This window comes from Hylobates moloch, unplaced genomic scaffold, assembly GCF_009828535.3.
Source record: "Hylobates moloch isolate HMO894 unplaced genomic scaffold, HMol_V3 SCAFFOLD_6, whole genome shotgun sequence".
NCBI classification, from domain to species: Eukaryota; Metazoa; Chordata; class Mammalia; order Primates; family Hylobatidae; genus Hylobates; species Hylobates moloch.
In genome coordinates, this window is record NW_026652281.1 from 151,050,788 (window position 1) to 151,066,394 (window position 15,607).

General features: G+C 47.0%; 1 long non-coding RNA gene across 2 annotated transcripts in view; it reads right to left on the reverse strand.

Moving 5' to 3' along the window:
* Nucleotides 1-14,981, reverse strand: part of LOC116470504 (uncharacterized) — a 76,047-nt gene extending 61,066 nt beyond the window's left edge. For both annotated transcript variants that reach the window (XR_009213999.1, XR_009213998.1), the window contains exon 1: nt 14,794-14,981. This is a non-coding gene — a long non-coding RNA (uncharacterized LOC116470504). The remainder of the gene's footprint in view (nt 1-14,793) is intronic.
* Nucleotides 14,982-15,607: the final 626 nt, after the last annotated feature.

Consider the following 15,607-nt stretch of genomic DNA (forward strand, 5'->3'; position numbering starts at 1 on the left):
AATAGTCTTTCAAAAGGAACTAGGGGTTTGATTTCAATGGGATGAATTTGAATAGAGTTTTGGGAGCGAAACACATGTGCTCTCACTGAATTCTCAAAAAGCCTGATGTCCTCCAAGTGTCCTATCAAAAATACAAAGACATTTGAAGATAAAACACATCTTTCTTTTCCTTATCCGAGAAAACCCCAAGTTCTCAGGATAACAGACACGGGAGGGCAGAACTCAAGAGACAGTGGACTTGTGGCGAATGTGGAATCCCAGGCCCACCATGTGGCTATCAGCTGCATGGTCTTGATTGAGTGTGTCAGTCAGGGTCCTGGAGGAAACGCCACTCACTACAGATGGGTCAGGTGAAGAGACTTTAAGGAAGGGACCACATGCTGTGTGCTGTGGCTCCCACCTATCATCCCAGCTACTTGGGAGGCTGAGGTGGGAGGATCACAAGAGCCCAGGAGTTCAAGGCTGCGCTGAGCTATGATCGCACCACTGCACTCCAGCCCAGGTGACAGACTGAAACCCCATCTCTCTACTCTAAAATGAAAAAAAGAAAAGAAAAAGAGGGAAGGGACCACACAGGTGCTGGGAGGATGAGGAAGCAAACCAGGAATGACGAAGCATGCAAAGAAGAGCAACAGGGAGGAGTTGTTTCCCCTCCAGAGCAGAGGGGACAGAGGGAGGAAACAGTGGTATTGGCATCTATCAGGCATTACGCTCATGGAGGGACTCAACGACTGGCAGACAGGTGGCACCTAACTAGGTAAGGATGGGGAAGAAAGACTTCAACTTCTCTCTTCTCCTGCTAGTGCCTCCATTGGCTGAACCCAGCAGGAAGCCCAGAGGACAAGGACCCCAGCACAGGGACGGCAGAGAGAGCAAATGGAGAAGTACGACTACAGCAAGCCATTCTCCATTCCGAACTAAGTATTTCCCTGGCCAAATGGGAGTAAGAATACTGACTGCTAGGCTTGTGAGATGCCTATCATTGGTCATGAATTATAAGGGACATAGCACAATGCTGGGCAAAGAGGATTGTCCTCGAGAAACACCCAGTGAATAAACAATTAATGGGCTGAGTGGATTTTCTTACGAGGCACACACATCATTCTTTTTTTCTAAAAAAAAAAAAATTATCCAATGATAGACTTGGATAAATTATGCCTCAACTCCATGTCATAAAAGGTACAGAGGGAATTGTACAGCATATTAGAGATAATTAACTCCAAGTTGAATAAGGGCTGCCAGAATTCAGGAAGGACTCTGTGAGTCAATCTCACCCTAAAAAGGCACTGAGGCACATGTACAGAAAGGAAAATAGAAGCCAATTAATTCAAAACATTTGGTACCTTGTAGCCTCAAGAGGTTTAGATGGAAGCACTTAGCGAGTGTGACTGAAATAGCAAGTACGTCCGGCTGCATGTGATAGATTGGCGAGAGCTGATTCAGCCACCATGCAGAGTACTGAGAAGTTGTGTCCATTTCTAGGAACTGTGGGCTCAAAGGCAAAATGCAAGATGGAGCTTCATTAGGGCAGGTGGGTTTTGAAGGAGAGTTGAGACAAAGGTTATTTTTATCTTGGGGGAGCTGTTTTCCAATCTCTCCCCACTTTCAAGGAAGGGAACGGATAGAGCACCTACTGTGTGTTGAGTATGAGCTAAAAGGCTCCTGCACACCACTTCAGCAAATCCTCACAGCAACCAGGAGAGCGAGAAGAGGAAACAGGCTCAGGGAGGGCAGGAGCCTTGCCCAAAGTCCCATCAAAGCTGGGGGGCCCAAGAGGAATTCAAACTTATGTTGTTTTCACGCTATACCACGTGACTTTTTTTTCCTTTTCCTTTTCTTTTGCTTTTTCTTTTCTTTTTTTTTTTTTTTTTTAAGACAGGGTTTCACTCCATCACCCAGACTAGAGGGCAGTGCACAATCATAGCTCACTGCAGCCTCAACCTCCTGGGCTCAAACAATCCTCCTGCCTCAGCCTCATAAGTAGCTGGGACTACAGACACATATCACCAAGCCAGGGTGACTTAATTGTTTTTGTACAGAGGAGATCTCCTTATTTTGCCCAGGCTGATCTCAAACTCCTGGGCACAAGTGATCCTCCCACCTCTGTCTCTCAAAGTGCTGAGATCACCAGTGTGAGCCACCGCACCCGGCCCATGTGACTTTTTCCATCCCATCATGTGAGTCAAACCTCTTGGCTCCACTCTCAAGATATGGCCCTAACAAACTACAGAAACAATTTCACCATACTGGAAGAAACACAAATATCAAACAAAAATGGAAGAACAGAAAGAGGGATCCTGCAGGGAAATCCCAGTTCTGCCTCTGCCCCACAGGTTGCTACCACCAAATTTTCATGGTTCTACCACGCACACTTTTTGTTTTCTTTTTCACATTTTAAGATCTCAAAAATCAGAGTATATTTTACAATTGATGGCATGTCAGAGTTTAATTGACAGTTGTTATTCTTTCTTGATGGCACATTACACAATGGTGAGCCTTATCATGTACTGTTGGTACATTTATGAAATATATTATTATCAGCTTCATTTTTCACAGATGACGAATGCAGCCTGTTCACAAGCAAATCAGTGGTCCCCTGCCCACCCCCCTGACCTCACCTCCTCCTAGGACACCTGATTCATTCTTTCTTTCTTTCTTTCTTTCTTTCTTTCTTTCTTTCTTTCTTTCTTTCTTTCTCTCTTCTTTCTTCCTTTCCTTTTTCTTTTTTTTTTTTTTTTGTCTTGCTCTGTTGCCCAGGCTCTGGGCTCACTGCAGCCTCTATCTCCTGGGTTCAAGAGATTCTCCTGCCTCAGCCTCCTGAGTAGCTGGGATTACATGCACCCGCCATCATGCCCAGCTAATTTTTGTATTTTTGTAGAGACGGGGTTTCGCCATGTTGGCCAGGTTGGTCTTGAACTCCTGACCTCAGGTGATCTGTCTGCCTAGGCCTCCCAAAGTGCTGGGATTACAGGCGTGAGCCACTGTGCCTGACCAACACCTGATTCTTTCTACATTTGCCCTCTCTTCCTCCCTCTAACCACCATTTTGTTCCTATTTGTACTGGGCCCTGTGGGCTGCCTTGTAAACACTCTTTCCTTTTTCCCTCCTGGCCAACAGGACTCTGATTTGATAGAAGTGTCCACTGATCAAGATAGGTTATCTTACCCCATATCAACTAGATACCCAATGTAATCATGGAAAATACCATTTCTCTCACTTGTGTAGTTTGGGCTGGGCTTGTGAGTCACTTGTGGTCTAAGGAAAAGTGTACTGGGGACTCCTGGGGAAAGCTTCTTCTCTTTTAGAAGATACAGAAGTTTTCTTTGTTCCGCTAGACAGTTATGTCTTGATGTGCCTGGCACTACAGGCACCATGAAGGGACCCAGCCTTGGGATGGGCAGAGACACAGAAGGAATCCAGGCCCTGATGATGTGGTGCAGCAGTGCTGTGTTCCCCATTTTCCACCCTTTTACTTGAGAACTCCCAGGTCAGTGAGATAAAAATGTGCCTATCATAGAAGCCACCTTGAGTCAGGGTTTTCTGTGACTTTCAGCTGAAGGTCTCCTAATTTACAGGCAGCCTCAGGGCTTTCCTCTCACTGTTTTTCTGCTTGACCCTCTCCCCCTGGCTGGCTCCACCTCATTCTTCAGGCCCAACTCAGAGGTCACTCCTGTCACCTCCCTGTTGGATGTGCTCCCGCCAGTCACTCCATCTCGTTCTGTTCTGTTTCCCGCAGAGCTCTTGGGACTCATTAAACTCGTCTGGTTTAGGGACAGCACTTGATTCCCCCACACTAGAACATAGGTCCCAAGACAGCGGGGACATGCCTGTCTTATTCACTCCAGGACTCCAGGACTTAGCTCAGTGCCTGCCATAGAGTAGACACTCAGTAAATCATCTCTGAGTGATCAAGAAGTGGAGAGCTGGCATTTTAAACCCAAGCATTTTACATCTTGCTAGATGCCACCTTTCAGAACTCTTTACCTCCCTGTTTTAGGATTTGGGCTCCTTGTTTCCCTAGCTAGGCCCTGCTCACAGATGCAACTTTCAGTGGATTCACCTCCCTGCCATTTCCCCCTAAGCATCAGCATTCTCTCTTTGCAGGTGAACTCTTAAAAAAGAGACAACCAACACATAAGCAGCTGCCTGCCCTGCACTCCATTGCTCAGCTCAGGATTGAATTGGTAGCTGTGTTCTCTAGGCCAAAATCCTAGGCACAGAATTGGGATGGCCTTGTCATCCCTCTGCTCCACCTTCTTGCTTTCTCTGCCAGTAGCCCCCACCTAATCTGCTGCAGGATTGGGGGTGGGGGGCAGTAGTTATGATGGTGATGGCACCATGCATCCCAAGAATTCCTCAGAAAATAGACATTTGGGCTCAGACAGGGAAAGTGATCTGGTCGTAGGCAGTAGTTGGAAGACATGGGAAGAGAACTCAGCTTTCCTCTCTCTCCAGGTTCCAGGATCTTTCCAGTAATCCGTTATTTCTTTTTAGATAGAGACGCAGTAAACTGAAAGTTGTTACTCCCAAGGCATCTCCCTATGTTGCCCAGGCTCATCTCGAACTCCTGGGCTCAGTCCATCCTCCCGCCTATATTTCCCAAAGTGTTGGGATTACAGGCATGAACCACTACGTCCAGCCCATGTGACTTCTCCCATCCCTTCATGTGAGTCAAACCTGTCAGCTGTTTCAATTCTGTGAGCCTCAATTTACCAATCTGCAGATTGAGGCACTCAGCCATTTTCCTCAGAGGGTGTGTGTGTATGTGTGTGTGTGTGTGTGTGTTTCTTAGAAGATCATGCAAGGGCTGATACAAAGGCCATAAAAACACTAAAGCAGCCTTTCCTCTAAGTCCAGGTTCAAGGGCCCATCTAAGTCCAGCATTTTAAAATTTGACCCCTTGCAAACACACAGCTTCATCCTTAACAAGATGCTTAGCCTGAGCGTCTATCGTCTGCCAGCTTCCTCCTCTAGCCCATCTATCCCCAACCCCTGGACATCTGGTGCCTGTGGCTGATCCATTAGCTGCCTTGCCTGCCCCCGGAGCAGAGCAATCCAGGCCACCATGAAATATTTAGGCAGCCCTGACAGCAGATAACTTAACTCTGACTGGATTCTGCTTTGGCCGTGGGTTGGGTTACAGATGAGAAGGCTGACCGGTTAAGGCAGAGAAGTCAAAGGCCTGGTGCAGCGCTGCCCTCAAAATGGAGAATGGACACTGGAAAATACATTGCAGCTAAGGATGACACTATTTTTTTGTTGTTGTTGTTGTTGTTGAGACGGAGTCTCTCTGTCACCAGGCTGGAGGGCAATGGCGCAATCTTGGCTCACTGCAACCTCTGCCTCCCTGGTTCAAGCAATTCTCCTGCCTCAGCCTCCTGAGTAGCTGGGACTACAGGCATGCCCCACCACGCCCAGCTAATTTTTTTATTTTTAGTAGAGATGGGGTTTCACGATGTTGGCCAGGACTAAGGATGCCACTCTTTAAACAAATGCAAACTTCACAAGCTCAGACTTGCTACAGGCTTATAAGTAAGTAGCCAAGACCTGAGAATTCATTTCTGACAGTAGAGAATTTCAGCCTTTAGAGGCATCAAGACCTGAGTTCAAGTCAGCCTGGCTGCTTTCTAGCTGTAGTCCTCTTGTGAGTAACTAAATTGTGCTGAGACTCAGTTTCTCTATCTGTAAGTTGAGGAAAACCAGCCCTTCTCCTCCAGATTGCCATGAGACTTAAATGCAATCAGGTGTTTGGAGGTAGCTGACAGGTGTTTACTTTATGTGAGTTCCCTCCTTCCACTTAATCAGGAGTTTCTTATCTGGGTCAGCCTTAGGAGTGAGAGATAACTAGGTGTCATCTGGATGGATATAGGATGACAGTTTAAGGGTCACCTGCACTGGAACCAAATTCACTCCATCTGGGCTGTTAGAACACATTCCAGACTCCTAGAATTTCTTTACCACTGACTTCATTCCAAAAAAGGATCTGAGGCTACAGAGTGCACATATATATATTACTGTTAATAAAATAGGAGTAGGAATAATAGCAGCTAATGTTTATAGGGCTTGCTGTACAGCAGGTACTGTGTTACGTGCCCTACCTCACATTATTTTTTCTTAAATACAGCACCTTGACAAGCAGGCAGAAGCGTATCTGCTAAGCATTGATGGCCCTTTCTGGCTCTAATGCCAGAGCAACCCTGACTTCTAGGTCATGGTTGTAAAATAAATTGTTGCAATGGGATCCAAAAAAGGGGGAAGTTGATGCTAGAGAGCTTTACAGTCACAATAACAAAAATAATTTTTCCTGTAGGAGTCCCAACAGTAAAGGTGTTTTTATAGCTGAGAGTTCATAACCATAAAACCTAAAGTCACCAGCTCCTACAGTGCAGGATCACGTGGCACCTTCCTTATCACCACCAGCTCTGACATTGGTGCAAAGCATCTTACGCATTTTCTAATCCTTTTTATCATCTTTTCCAGCCAATGTTATGATAAAGTCTTGCAAACAAAGCAAATGTTACCACTGCAAAGCCATTTGACCTATTGTCCTTGTGGATCTCTCAGCGGTGGGACCCTGTAAGGCCAGTTGTATACCATAAATAATCCATCAGGTTATCCAGTTGGCATGATGGGCACTCCCACTGCAGAAGCAAAGCTTGTGGTTGAGTGTCCAAGGTCTCTCTGAGCTCCTTGGCAGCCCCTTCCCAAAGGGAAATACAGTGAAATTTAGAGGGAGCCCTCCTTCCCCGAAAGGAAGAAGCAGACATTCTGGGTGCTGTTGGTTTGGCTTGGTTCCTTTGGAGTGAGGTGCTGTCTAACCATGCTCTTGGCTGGATGTTTGCTTTTCAGCCTCTTTGGCTGTGACTTCTGTGGGGTGAACACAGGATCTGTCTGCCCCACTCAGTGCAAGAAGCTGGTGGGATTTGGCAGACCCCCAAATGTGCCAGATTCCATCTACACGCGTGGATTCCACACTCTTCACCTCATGGAATCTTGACAGCTCTTCTGCGAGGGAGGCAGTACGATCCTCATTTGACAGATGAGGAATACAGGAGGCTCAGAGAGATAAGTGTAGCTGCCCAAGCTCACACAGCAGGGAAGTGGCAGAGTCTGACTAGATCCGAGATCTCCTGACTCCAGCTACAAGCTTCAGAGAGTTATGATGATGACGTGCTTCATTGCACACAGGGAACAGAGCTGGGGAACCAAGCCCAGCACTCACGCCACTCCACCACACAACCTCCCCGCTTGCATTTGCCCAGTGAATAAATATTTGCTGCCCACCTGCCAGACACCAGGGGCTATTGGATGGCCTGAGGATGTAGCTATGAGCAAGTCAGGCAGGATCTGTGTGTTCCCAAGGGGCTCACCTTCTAGTGCGAGAGACAGATGATAAATAAGAAAGCCGGTAGGTTGACAAGGTTATTGTTATTGGGATTATCTCATGGTGGAAATATTCAAGGGCTGGGGCAGGGGAAAAGGGTGGAGTACGTGGTCACTGCTTTAGACAGGAAGATCAGGAAAAGCTTCTATGAGGAGGTGACATTATCTGAGAACTGCAAGGTGTGTAGGAGCCAGTCATGGCAGGGAGAACAAGAAGGACAAGGGTCCAGAGGTGAGATGTAGCTCACCCGGGACAGGGAATAACACAGGGCAATGTGGCCAGAAGGTCACAAATGAAGACCAGAAGGGCTCGGGATGAAGCTGGACAGAGGTTGGCGACGGAGCCTGAGGATCACATAAAGGGGTTGAATATATTTTCCTAAGGGCAACACAGACGCATTGAAGGGTTTAGGCATGAAGATGACATGACCGGATTTGCATTTTAGAAAGATTATTCTCTCTCTCTCTCTCTCTCTCTCTCTCTCTGTGTGTGTGTGTGTGTGTGTGTGTGTGTGTGTGTGTGTGTGTGTGTGTGTGTTAGAAAGAGGGTAGTGGGGTAAGGGTTGCAGGGTAGGGAACTGGGAAGCCAGTTGGGTGCTGTAGAAGCCCAGACACAGCTGAATGAGGGCAATGGCAATGAGAAAGGAAGAATGGGGCAAATTTGGGACATGTTTAAAAGCAAAATAATGCAGAGTTGTCAACAACAGCTTAAAAGTGAGCAGCAAGGGAGGGGAGGTGTTCAGAATGACTTCCAGGCTCCTGGCTTGAGCAAACTGGGTGAAGAATAGGGCTAGTCTAAGGACTGTTGGAGCAGGACAGTGCAGGAGGGCCTGGGTGAAGATTAAGAACGCTGTGCCAGGCTTGAGTCTTGAGTCCCACCCTCCAGCAGAAGCCCTGCCACCAGCAACAAGATCCCTTCCCCCACAGAGCAGGCAGGACCAGCACCAAGATAACAATCCCCTCTGCCCAGAGCCTTCCGGGAACACCAGCCAGCCAGGCCCTGCTGTAGCCAGGGCACTGCATGCTCTAGATTGGGTTCCTGGAAAAACTGTTCAATTATTGATAAGGAACTCTCCTGACATCATTGAAAGAAAACAACCCTCTCTCCTCGCTGCCCTGCAGATCTGGGTTCCCCGGCTTGGCAGCTGGAATATGATGGGGGCAGGGGCCAATGCAACCCTTGAAATGCAGCCACAAGAAAGCACTCAGCATACAAAAATAATAACAACGCTGTAATAACTTACATTTTCTGAACACTTGCTATGTACCAGGCAGGGTTCCAAGGTTGGAACCTTGGAACTCTTCTTAAGAACTCTAAGATGGAGGTCCTATAATTATTCCCACCTTACAGATGGAAAAACTCAGGCAAAGTGAGGTTAGGTAAATTATCTCCTTAGGTCACCCAGCTTGGAAATGGTGAAGCAGTCTGGCTCCAGAGTCTGTGGTGTCCCCCACTTCTCTGGAACTGCTTCCAGGTGATAACCCAGGTGGGGAGGGGAAGCCAGTAGCAGAGAGGCCTATTTTACCTCTCTGCATTTGAACCCAATAAGTTAGATATTAGAATGATGTGGGCAACATTAAACTAAGCCCCTATTCAGCGCAAATATTCACCACTTTACTAACTCTCTATGCAGTGAGAAATCTGCTCATACCATTTTACAGATGAGAAAACTAAGGTTAAGAGAGATGAGAGGTTTCACCAAAGACTGGGCAGCTTGGAAATAACTAACCTGAAATTTGAACCTTGGTCATTTAACACCAAGGGCAGTGAGTTCTCTGACTTCACTGCACATATAGGTATATGCATATACCATGTATATAAATTATGCACATTCCCTGAAAAGGATATTGATGTTTCCACATAGAGCACAGAAGCTACATGGTCCAACCTCATGTTGTCATGACCATCTGAGTAGTTCCATCCTCACAGAAAGCCCAGTGAAAGATCCGCTCTGTAGCTAACACTACAGCTGCTGCCACCTTGATTATTTTCTGATCTTGGGTAGGTGTTCTTCTTTTTGTGACCTTAGAAGAGAGGAAGTTACACCCTAAACCCATTTCATCTTCCACCAATTTACTGCTTTGAAGTATCCAATTACTTCCTTTTATTTTCTTGTCTTTGAAATTCATTCACTATTTGTCTTCTTCTCTTCCTTGCTGCCTTCCTTTTTCAGTCAACCAACTTTTGCTGAACACCTACTTAGCAGTACGATGTTGCAGAAAGACCATCACAGAGGAGCAAAATAGGCCTATGATCAGATACCAGCTCTGGGGCCTTGGGCAAGTTCTTTCACTCCTCCCAGCCTCAGCATCCTCATCTGTAAAATGGGCAAATCCTACAATCTACTGCTCATGGGTTGCCACAGATAGAAAACATAGCCACAGTTGTGCAAGTATCTGACATGGAGCTTGGCGCATAATTGGTTCTCAGTAAATGTCTGATGAACGTTGAGACTTCAGGTGGGAAGGAAGAGGAGAAGAGTCAGACGCAGGCCCTGCCCTTGAATAGGTCCCTGCCTAAAAAGGGAGATAGGCAGAAATAAGTGAGGCAGCCTGTGATAAGGCCATACAAAGGGGCAGATAAAGAGTCCTGAGGACTAACAGGAAGGAGAAATGCTTGTCATGAAAGTACCTTAGGTTCTACAGAACAGCCTAGAAACACATTCCTGTGTCTCTCCCTCTCTCTGAGGGGTCAGGAGGATGTTTTTCTAGGCCAGATCTGAATCTGCCCTGAATCCTCAGCAAAATAGGGCAGAAGGTGATGAGAAAGAATGGAGATGACACTATCTGTGATTGAGGCCAATGGCTTAGAAGCAGTAGAAAGCAGCCCTTGGCTAGTCTCATCCTTGGGCAAGAGCCAGACATTTGGGTCTGCCCTGTGTCCTGGCTTTGCCACCTCCAAGCTATGTGACTTTTGGAAAAATATCCCCCAATGTCCTGAAGCCTCAGGCCCATCACCTATAAAATATAACTAAGGCCAGGTGCAGTGGCTCACGCCTGTAATCCCAGCACTTTGGGAGGCCGAAGTGGGTGGATCATCTGAGGTCAGAGTTCGAGACCAGCCTGGCCAACATGGTGAAACCCTGTCTCTACTAAAACTCAGCTGGGTGTGGTGGTAGGTGCCTGTAATCCCAGCTACTCAGGGCGCTGAGGCACAAGAATTGCTTGAACCCAGGAGGCAGAGGTTGCAGTGAGCTGAGATTGCACCACTGTACTCCAGCCTGGGTGACAGAGTGAGACTGTCTCAAAAAAAAAGAAAAAATACAACTAACAATAGCTCTGTCTTCAGAGCTGTTATGAGGATTGATAGAGGGCACTGTATGCAAGCTCAGGGCATATGGAATCTATATAATAAGGACCAACTTTTACTTTTTGTTCTCTTTTTGTTAAGTGGGGAGTGTTTGGGGCTCTTCTATGGCAGGTGCATTTTATTGGCCAATTAGAATTTTGGCAGCTCCATTTTAGAACAACAAAAGGGTAGGCCCTTGACAATTTTATGTTTTTACTGTTCAACAGAGGAAACTGTATGAAATATGTGTGTTGAATTAATGGGAACAAGCAGGATCCAGACCCCTGCATCCAACTGAGATGTGAGTTCAGCACAGCATCCATCTGACCCCATCTCATATTGAACAATGGGTTTAACGTAGACTTAAAGGGGAGAATATCCATGAGTACTTGGCAGCAACCATCAAAGTGGGACGAGCCCTGTGAGCAGGCCAGCACCATCAATTGATAGGTTCAGAGATTCACAAAGCATACACACATACATGCAGAGGCTCTGCTGGGCTCATTCATGCAGCCAGTTCATGCATATGGATAAAGTAACTATTCAGCGGCCAATCAAGGGACAGCTCCTGAGCAGGAAAGGAAAGAGCGTTATACCAAGGAAGCAGAACTCTATTTCAAATTCATGTCTGCTTCTTTCATCTCTCTGAGCCTCAGTTTCCTCATTTGTAAAAATGAGTAAAATATAACCAGGGTTATCAGGAATATTAAATGAGCGAGTTGATATGAAAATGGCCTGATTCAGTGCTTGGAATGTAGTGGGGGCTTAATAAATGCTGGCTAAATTGGAATCTGCTAAGGACTATAGAAACATAAAGATTTAACAAATATTTATGGGTATTCTACAATATGTCAGCCTTCTGTCAGGTTCTGGGCATGTGGAGATGAGTAAAACACACCGTTGTGGGGAGTCTGCATTTTAGATCTGTATTTTCATTTGATTTGTGTATGTGGAACAGGCATACACAAACATCAGGGAAGACACCACAGAAGAAATGAAGCAGGGTTTGAAGGACATGAAGGAATTTGCAATCAGTCACTCCTGCTCTTGGAAAGTTCCCTTTGGCTATCTGTTGCATTTAAGACTATAGCCATAGAGAAAACCTAGGTTGAATACTAAAGTCAGTTTGAATAGGTAAAGGGCCCACGCCCCTAGTATAGAGGGTTAGAGGTCATGTCAGCCTTCCAGCTCAGCCAGCCCAAACCTAGTCTTAGCCCTGCCACTTCTCTCCACAATCCCAGAAAACAGGCCACTATCACTGGGATCCCAAACTTGACTTTTCCTTTAAATCTCCAGTTCTGGCCGGGCGCGGTGGCTCACGCTTGTAATCCCAGCACTTTGGGAGGCCGAGGCGGGCGGATCACGAGGTCAGGAGATCGAGACCAGGGTGAAACCCCGTCTCTACTAAAAATACAAAAAATTAGCCGGGCGTGGTGGCGGGCGCCTGTAGTCCCAGCTACTCGGAGAGGCTGAGGCAGGAGAATGGCGTGAACCTGGGAGGCGGAGCTTGCAGTGAGCCGAGATTGCGCCACTGCACTCCAGCCTGGGCGACCGAGCAAGACTCCGTCTCAAAAAAAAAAAAAAAAAAAATCTCCAGTTCTGGGGGACAACAGCCTCTCTAGGGTTCCAGTTGAGAACCGGGGTTTCAGAAATCTTCCCTTTGTCTCTCTAGACCCACAGTCTAGCCTCTTGCACCCTGCTCTGTGATTCTGGGAGCTGATTTCAGTGACCAGAATCAACGATGCCCGTTTGCTCTGGTTGGGCTCAAACAACAGCGGGTGGGGCAGGAGACAGAAGGTGAGGTTGGAGTATTTATTCCCCTGCCTCCACTTGCTGGGCCACTATGGGTTGGCTGAGTCCCTCCACCAAAGGCCACAGGTTCTGCACACCAGGCTGTCTGTCTCAGGGTCCAGGTCAGCACTCTGTCTCCTGTCCCCTCAGGCCTAGGAGAGGTGACAGCACTCAGCTTTTACCAGCCCCAGGAAACTGCATCGTATCTTGTGGGTTCCCCACACCTTTGTAAATAGCTCCTTTATTAAACGTGCCTCAAATTGCCTAATTTGAGCATGCCATCTGTTTCCTCCCAGCCCTTGACTGACACCTCCAGGTTCTCAGCCTGGAGACTGCTTTGCACTGTGCATATATTTTTCTAGACCAGTGAAAAATAAGGCTGGAAATTTGGCCGTGACAAGGTTGTCCTTCCAAATCCTTGCACATCCTGTTTGCTGTTCAATTTGGGCCTGCTATAAGAGTCACTTTTCCTCCCAGTCCTTAGGAAGAGTGATTTTTTCTGGAATAATCTGAAATCAGGAAGCTCAGAGATATGTGTGGACAGAATTCACCTTAACTAAAGGGACCCATTCATCTACCACACACCATGATCTCAGGATTAATTTGAATTACACAATGCCAATCTTCCAGGAGAACCTCTGGCACAGAGTAGGTGCTCTTAACTTCATTAGATCATATCATTGGCTTGACTTTACTCCCTAATAATTCCCATGGATATTGTCCCAAACATCCACTCTGCTCTGTAGCCTTGTCGTTTATACACCTGCAATGTATAGAAATGTAATTCACATTTTTGGAACTCCTACTAGGTGCCAGGCACTTCAGGCAGTAAGGTACAGGGTGGCAATTGGTACAGTGAATAGGCATGCTTACCCTACCCACTTCTTCTTTTATTCACTTACTAGCTTGTAGCCTGAACCAGTTACTTAGCACCCTCGTTAATGTCTTAGTTTCCCTATTGGTAAAATACACATAATAATATTAACTACATCTTAGAGCTGCTGGGAGGATTAAGTGAATAAGATGTGTAAAGTGCTTATATACATGTATTATGATTATACCCATTATTTCATTTAATTCTCATAACCCTAGAGGTATGTGTGATTGTCACAAATTTGCAGATCTGTCTGACTACAAAGCCTGGTTTCATCACGCTCTTATTATGGCCAGAAGCAGCTGCCATTACCAAAGCCGATCACAGTGCCCATGAAACAGGAAGCGGGCGAGGACCCTGTCTATCCGGGCCCTCCACAATCCCAGCTAGTGGGAGATAATGTTGGGGGACAGAATTCAAGGAGAGCTGTAACAAATATATTAACAATGGCTGCTGTGTGTTGGGTGGGTACTCTGTACCAGGAATCATGATAAGCACTTTATGTATATTATCCCGATTTCAACTCACAATGATGCATAGAGGAAACCATTATTAACTTCATTTTACGTGAGAAACTGGCGCACCAAGGTTTAAGTAACATGCCTAGGGTCATACATATAGAAAGCAGCCCTCGCAGGATTGAATCTTGGTCTCTCCACTCAGAATTTTATGCTCTTAACCACCAAGAAAAGACAGAGTAGCATGCTGCTCAACTGACAAAACAGAAATCCCACAGAAACCTCTCTAGGGATTCTGCACTGTGAACCCCATCCTAACATAAACCAGGTTTGCATCCTTTCTGCAGCAGTGAGGAGTGTAGCTCGGTGCTGAGGCTGGCAAATGCAGCATCTGATGCAATCTATTGCATTACTGAATGTGCAGTAGCTCATGTTTTAAAAAAAGAAGAAAAAAGGAACGGGGAAAAAAAAAAAAAACGCTGTAGAAATGGTTGGAAGGCGGGGAGGCCCAGAACCCGGCCAACTGAAAAGCAGCAACTGGCATTACCAACGTCGATCGCAGTGCCCATCAAACAGGAAGCAGGCGAGGACCCTGGCTGTCCAGGTCCTCCCCAATCCCAGCCAGCCGGACAAGGAAGGCTGAGGGCACTCTGACAAGGCCCTTTCAGCCAGCTCCCGCAGCCAGGCCCAGCTGTACAAAGCAGTGTCACTGCCTCCGAGGAGACCATCTGGGGGACAACAGTTCCGGGATAGTCTGTCCTCTCTCTGTGTGCTCTGTCACCCCCAGGCTCCGCCTCAGCTGCTGCCCGCACCAGGCCAGGAGGAGACTTCCCCATTTCCTCCTTTAAAAGGCTCGTCAGGAAGGAAAGAAAAGCAAAAAGCAACGGGTAAAATAAGGTTTAGCTTCATCCAACACAAATGGGGGTGAGATAAAGGACAATTGTGTGTCAAACCCAGTATGAAAGATACTGGGGCAAGGCTAATGAGTGGGGGCCCACCTGAGAGAGAACGTCAATAGGATCTAGCAGCTGGTCGCCACCACTGTTCAGGGGCTGAAGGCTTGCTAGGACCAATTGGACTGTGCGTGAAGTCTTCTGGCTCGGACCGACGGTTTCAGGGAAAAGCGGCCGAACTCGGATCCCAGCTCAGCCGCAGGTACCGGCACGCAGCCACCTCCGCGGTACCCTGTGGCCCCGCCCCTGGGCACGGATGATTGAGCCAGGAGAAGAGGTCAGCTGACCAAGAAAGACCAATCAGAACCCCACTCTTCCAGTGGGACGACCCGCCTCTCCACACCTCGAGGGCAGGACTTTTTTGTTCTGGTGTTTGTTCCTCTCCGCCATTTTTATGTGTTTTGTGCACTGCTACATGTTAAATGCCTAAAATAAAACCCAGAACCGAGTAGTTGCTCAGTCTCTCGTGCTCTACACTTCGAGTCAGGATTCAGCCAACTGGTCTCCCTCGAACTGGAACCGAAGTTCCCTTAACTGGGAAACTGGGGCAGTCCTGCTCTGCAAAATGGACGTGCGATGGGAAAAGAAGGAAGAGAATGAGCAAGAAGAATGGAGGCAGAGAGAGTGGTAACAGGCTTCCCGAATACATCCCAGTATCCTTATGATAATGTTCTTCTTTTTCCTTAAGCTAGCTGGAGTGGGTCTTCATATTTAAAACCAAGTCATTCTAGCCCAAACAGCATGTCTCCCTGAAATCCTTTCCCAAAAGGATTGGTGAAAAGTCCCATGAACTCCTTAAATATTTTTAGCTTAGTGCACTTGGAGGCATGAGGCACAACTTTAGTCCTTCCCCAAATAC